The sequence below is a fragment of the Pteropus vampyrus genome, unplaced genomic scaffold, assembly GCF_000151845.1.
Source record: "Pteropus vampyrus isolate Shadow unplaced genomic scaffold, Pvam_2.0 Scaffold50, whole genome shotgun sequence".
Lineage (NCBI taxonomy): Eukaryota > Metazoa > Chordata > Mammalia > Chiroptera > Pteropodidae > Pteropus > Pteropus vampyrus.
Genome location: NW_011888831.1, coordinates 4,083,154 through 4,089,153, shown reverse-complemented (window position 1 = coordinate 4,089,153; position 6,000 = coordinate 4,083,154). Strand labels below are relative to the sequence as shown.

The 6,000-nt window shown below is 29.9% G+C and overlaps 1 protein-coding gene, 1 non-coding gene and 1 pseudogene across 6 annotated transcripts in view; 1 reads left to right on the top strand and 2 right to left on the bottom strand.

Annotated features, from left to right (window-relative positions):
- SMG6 (SMG6, nonsense mediated mRNA decay factor) overlaps window positions 1–6,000 on the bottom strand; it is a 191,827-nt gene that overhangs the window by 45,285 nt on the left and 140,542 nt on the right. The window lies entirely within an intron of this gene.
- Window positions 600–718, bottom strand: LOC111739488 (annotated as a pseudogene).
- On the top strand, window positions 2,260–2,365 carry LOC111739516. The gene has a single exon (XR_002780282.1). It is a non-coding gene; the product is annotated as a U6 spliceosomal RNA (small nuclear RNA).

Sequence of the window (6,000 nt, the reverse complement as noted above, 5' to 3'; positions counted from 1 at the left end):
ATTATATTCTGTTTAATTCTTCTACTGGATAAGCAGAGAAAAATAATTGTATTTTATTCTAAAAATTAAAGATAAATGAGTGGAATTAAAATACAATGAGTATAGAAGTGGTAGTTGTAAAACACTGTGAATGTTCTAAATGCCAATGAACTGTTCCTTTAAATGGTTAATTTTATGTTATATGAATTTCACCACAATAAAAATTTTAAAAGATGCAGTGTGTAGATATAGTTTAAAAGAGACATAGTTAAAACAATGAGATTTTTTTAAAAATTGGGGGTCAGGAGTAGGGGAAAAAAAACCTATTAGGAAAAGACAAACACCAAAACAAAACAAAAACCAAGTAGGATTCAAGAAAGGAAAAACTGAAATGAAGACATAGAAAGAAAAAAACCTTTGAAATACAAGGAGAAACTGACAAAAACAGAATTGTAGTGGCAGAATACCACTTATACTCTTCAATAATCAAGCAGGTAAAAATAATACAATCAGAATAGTATCATTAATAAAGATGGTTTTATAGCTATATATTATTGAATTTTGTATACAACAAAAATACATTCTCGAAATTCTTTAAACTTTTTTTTTTTTTTTTTTAATGCCTACAGCACCTGGTATTTGTAGGTGAACTTCTATCCAAGTACTAACCAGGTCTGACCTTGCTTAGCTTTCGAGATCAGATGAGATCGGGCACGTTCAAGGTGGCATGGCTGTAGACCAAACTTTTTAAAATTAAGTATTAAGTCAGATTTAAAAAATATATCCAGAAGTAAAAATTAATAACAAAGTTTAAGAAATTTAACTTCAAAAAAACCAAAACTCCCACAATAATTTCAGAATTAAGGAGAAAAATCAAAATGATAATCAAAGACTATTTAAAAAATGATCATTAGAATAGTATACATATAAATAGATTAGAATGTGGCCAAACATAATGGCATATTCAAAGCCATAAATTTTAAGTAAACTAATCAAAAACAAATGATCACTAAAGGATCCAACACAAGCAGAACAAAATAAGCCTAGGAAAAATAAAAGAAAATAAAATTAAAAATAAAAATTAATGATTTATAAAACAGTAAATATAAGAGCCAGTTTTTGAAAACTAAAAAGTACAAGTTGCTAACAAATTTTAAAAAATATCAGAAAACATACAAATAAAATTAGGAGTGAAAAGTAGATATAATAATATATCCTTAATTTTTAGTTAGAAGATTTTAAAATGTGAAGATTTCAGAGAAATGAATGATTTTCTGGATAATATAAGTTAACAAAACTGACAAAAGAAGTGATGGAAATGTTCCGTATCATGTGATAGGACTGCTGAGAGACTGAAGGTAGAGTATGAGAGAAAGAATCAAGAATGACTCTTCAAGTAATATACACTTTCTAGGTCACAGATAAAGAAAAGTTGTTTCCCATTTCTTTTTATAAAGTCAGCACACCTTATTACTCAAATATCCAAAGGAAAAACAGCAAAGACAGAAAAGAGAGGCCAGGCCCATTATGGAAATGAATGTAAACATCCTAAATAAAATAACAGCAAATCAAATTTAACAAAATGTTAAAATATGACTATACTGAGTCCAAATAGGGTTTATCTCACTAAAAAAAGGAAAAGTCAAGTTTGGAAAGTATATTAATTTAACACATCACATAAATTAAAGAAAGAAAGGATTATTTTAATAGTTGTTGAGAAAGTATGTTAAAACTTTACGATATGCTTTATTCTAAGAGATTCTGTAAATTAAAATAGAAAGACACTTTCTTAACATGCTAAATACTATGTCTTTTAAACCAACAGAAACATGTAAATGTTTAAAATAATGAAGTATCCATTTTGAAGAAAAACAAGAATTCCTACTTGTTTTCAGTCAAAGCAATGAGGTAGTTTCAGTCAAAGCAATGAGGTAGAAATCAGAAAATAAGATATATAACTATTGAAAATGAGATTGCATTGTCATAATTTGAAGTACATATTCTTAGAAAATCCAAAGTGATCAGCTAAAAAAATTAGAATTAACAAGAGTTTGATGTGATGATTGGGTAAAGATATGTGTTAGCTTTTCCTAAGTACTATTTGGGTATAATGAAAAAAAAAATCCAATTTATTATAGCAAGAAAATTAATGAAAAAATTGTGAGAGACATAAAAGAACTGATATGTAGAGAATACCTTGTTCTAATGAAAAATCTTATAACAATGTCAAATTTTTCCAAAGAAATTGTGAATGCAATTCCAATAAAAATATCATGAGGAGTGGTCACTTGTTCAGCACGTATACTAAAATTGGAATGATACAGAGAAGATTAGCAATGTACTGTGCAATGATAACACTCAAATTTGTGAAGCATCTCATATTTTTGACTGTATATTTGAAAACTACTGAGAGAATAGGTCTTAAGCGTTCTCACAAGAAAAAAAATTCTGTGTGGTGATAGCTGTTAACTAGACTTATTGTGGTAATCACTTTGCAATATATACATATACTGAATCGTTATGTTGTATACCTGAAACTAATATAAAGTTATATGTCAATTATATATCAATAAAAAATATCATGAGGAATTCTTTTTGTGTGTGTGTGGGGGGGAGTTAAAGGGACTTAAAATTACTCTGAAATTTGCATAAACCATAAATAGGTGGGGAAAATCAAAGGTATACTACTACAATAAAAAATATAAAGGGGTATGTATAAACTCATATCACAGGTATTAAAACATATTATGAATCTATAGCAACTAAAATAGTAATGTTTCAAGAATTGACCAACATAAAAAAAAGCCCAGAAATAGATGGTAGTATGCATCTACATCTATCATATATATTCTAGTACAGCATATACATTTATCTAATACATGATGAAGCTGAATTTTTAGTTAAATGGGGCAGAATAAATTATTCAATAAATGATGCTAAGACCATTTGTAAACTATTTTGAAAAAATTAAGTTAGTGCTCTACTTCACATCATTCAGCAAAATAAATTCCAGGTGAAAGTTTTAGTAATTTTTCAAAAAGTAAAATAATGAGAAAATATGGTTATTCATCTGATTTTATGTTAGGAAGACTTTTCTAAGCATAAAAATAAATTTCATAAGGGAAAATGGAAAGATTTGACTGCACAAAATTTAAAATCATTTGCATGAGGAAATTCCATAGACAATGGAAGTTAAGTGACAAATTGCATAAAATATTTTCAATATAAATGACCGAAAAAGGGTTATAACCCTTGCTGGAAAGGCCTTTAAAAATATAAGTGAAAAATATTCCAATAAAAAATGGGCAAAAGACATGCGAAGGTAATTCACTAAGAAGATACACAAATGTCTAAACTCAAAAGAAACTGAAAACTCTTTTAAACATTTTCAAAATCAGTTTATTAGTTTAGTAGTAATTCTCATTATTTCAAAAACCCAATTTATTTTTGACCTTAAAAAGAAACAACTGAACTTACTCAATGTATTTGTTGTTCACTGGAAAATATACTTATTATTCTTGACTCCAGTATTGTTCTGGCTATAAAAAATCGAAGATGGACTTAAAGTCTAAAGATTTGACATCCTTAAGGATATCTAAAGAATGAGTCATGGGTCCAAAACAGAGGCCCCAAAACTCTAAGTGACAGAAATAGCACTAATATAAATGTGTACAAATTTCTAAGTTAGCCAGGGCAGGACTTGTTTCCAATATGACCAAGTAAGCTCCCAGACAAAATATTAGTGAGACATAGAGGATCTGAACAACACTGTTAACCACTTTGGCCTAGCTTACATTTATAAAATGAGACACTCGATAACTGCAGAATACATACTTTTCAAATATATAACATTATGTTCTTCAAGACAGACATGTGCTAAGCCATAAAACAAATTTCAATACATTTAAAATGACTGAAATAATGTACAGTATGTTCTCTGATCATAATGGAATTAAATCAGGAATCAGTAACAATAAGATCTTTAGGCAATCCCAAATATCTTCAAATGATCCATTATGTCACTACGAATCCTACAGACATCAAAATGATAGTAAAATATCATCATGAACCACTTTATGCCAACAAGTTCAACAACTTACATGAAATGGACAAATTCCCCGAAAACTAAAGCTCACCTAACTTGATACAAGATAAAACAGAAAATATGAATAACTACATGGTATACTCAATAAATTGAATTCATTATCAAAAATTTCCCAAAGAAACTCTAGGCCAGGATGGTTTTACTGGTAAATTCTATCAAACATTTAAGTAAGAATTAACACCAATATTAAACAAAGTCAGAAAATGGAGGAGGTTACACTTCTCAAGTCATTTAATGAGGTTAGCATAACTCTAATGCTAAATCCTGACAAGACATAATAACAAAATGATAAATATCCCTCATGAACACAGATACAAAGATCTTTACCCAAATATTGACAAATCCAATATAGCAAACAGGGTTTATTCAAGTAACACAATGTTGTTTTAACATTTAAAAAAATCAATCAGTGATGAAAAACTTCATAAGAAAACAAACAATCCGATTTAAAAATGGGCAAAAGACCTAGACATCTCACTGAACCAAATATACAGATGGCAAATAAGCATATGAAAAATGCTCATCATAAGTCATTGAGGAATTGCAAATTAAAACAATGAGATACCGCTATACACCTATTAGAATGGCTAAAATCCAAAACGCAAACACCGCCAAATGCTTGAGGATGTGGAGCAACAGGAACGTCCATTAATTGATGGTAGGATGCGAAATGGTACAGTCACTTTGAAGGCAGGTTGGCATTTTCCTACAATGCCAAATAGTCTTACCATATGATCTAGCAATTGCAGTTATTGGCATTTACTCAAATGAGTTGAAAACATATGCATACAAAAATCTGCAAACAATTATTCATATCAACTTTATTCATAACTGCTAAAACTTGGAAGCAATCAAAATGTCCTTCAATAAGTGAATATATTAACAAACTGTGGTACATCCATGAAATAGAATAGTAGTCAGGAATAAAAAGAAAGGAGCTATCAAGCCACAAAGATAACCTTACACACATATTGCTAAGTGGGGAAAAAAAAAAAAAAACAATCTGAAAAGGCTATATACTATGTGATTCCAACTATTTTCCTATTCTGGAAAAGGCAAAACTATAGAGACAGTAATAATATCAGTGTTTGCCAGGGGCTAGAGAAGGTGTCGAAGGATGAATAGATGGCGCACAGGATATTTTTAAGGCAGTGAAGCTATTCTGTGTGATACTGTAATGGTGAATACATGTCATTACACATTTGTCAAAATCAAAAGAACTGTACAACACAAAGAGTAAACCCCAATGTAAACTATGGACTTCATTTAGTAATAATGTACCAATATCTGCTCCTTAGTTGTAACAACTGTACCATCCTAATGCAAGAAGTTAATAGGGGAAACTATGGGTGGAGGGTGGCAAGGAAGAGAGTGTTTATGACTTTTTTTTTTTTTTTTAGCTCTCATAAAGTAATAGCCATAAAAGAAAAAACAGCATAAATTAGATTTCATCAAAATTAAAAACTTCTGCTCACCAAGACATTGCTAAGAAAATAAATAATAAATAGGCAAGCCGTGAACTGAGTAAAAATATTCATGACACATATCTGACAAAGTACTTGTATCCAGAATACATAAAGAAATCTTTTGACTCAAAAACAAGGAAACAGACAATGCAAAGAAAATGAGCAAAAGATCTGAACAGATCCTTCATAAAAAATATATACAAATGGCCAGCAAGCACATGAAAAAGCATACAACTTCTACTATTAGACATCAGGAAAATGCGAATTAAAACCCAATGGTCTATCACCCCTCTTCCCAATGAGGCTGTGGAGCCACTGGAACTCATATTGGTGGAGTATAATATGGTGCAATCACCTTTGGAAAGAGGTCAGCAGTCTCCAATAAAAAACGAATGAGCAATTTCAATCCTAGGCACTTACCCAAGAGAAAATACATGTCCACAAAAAGAC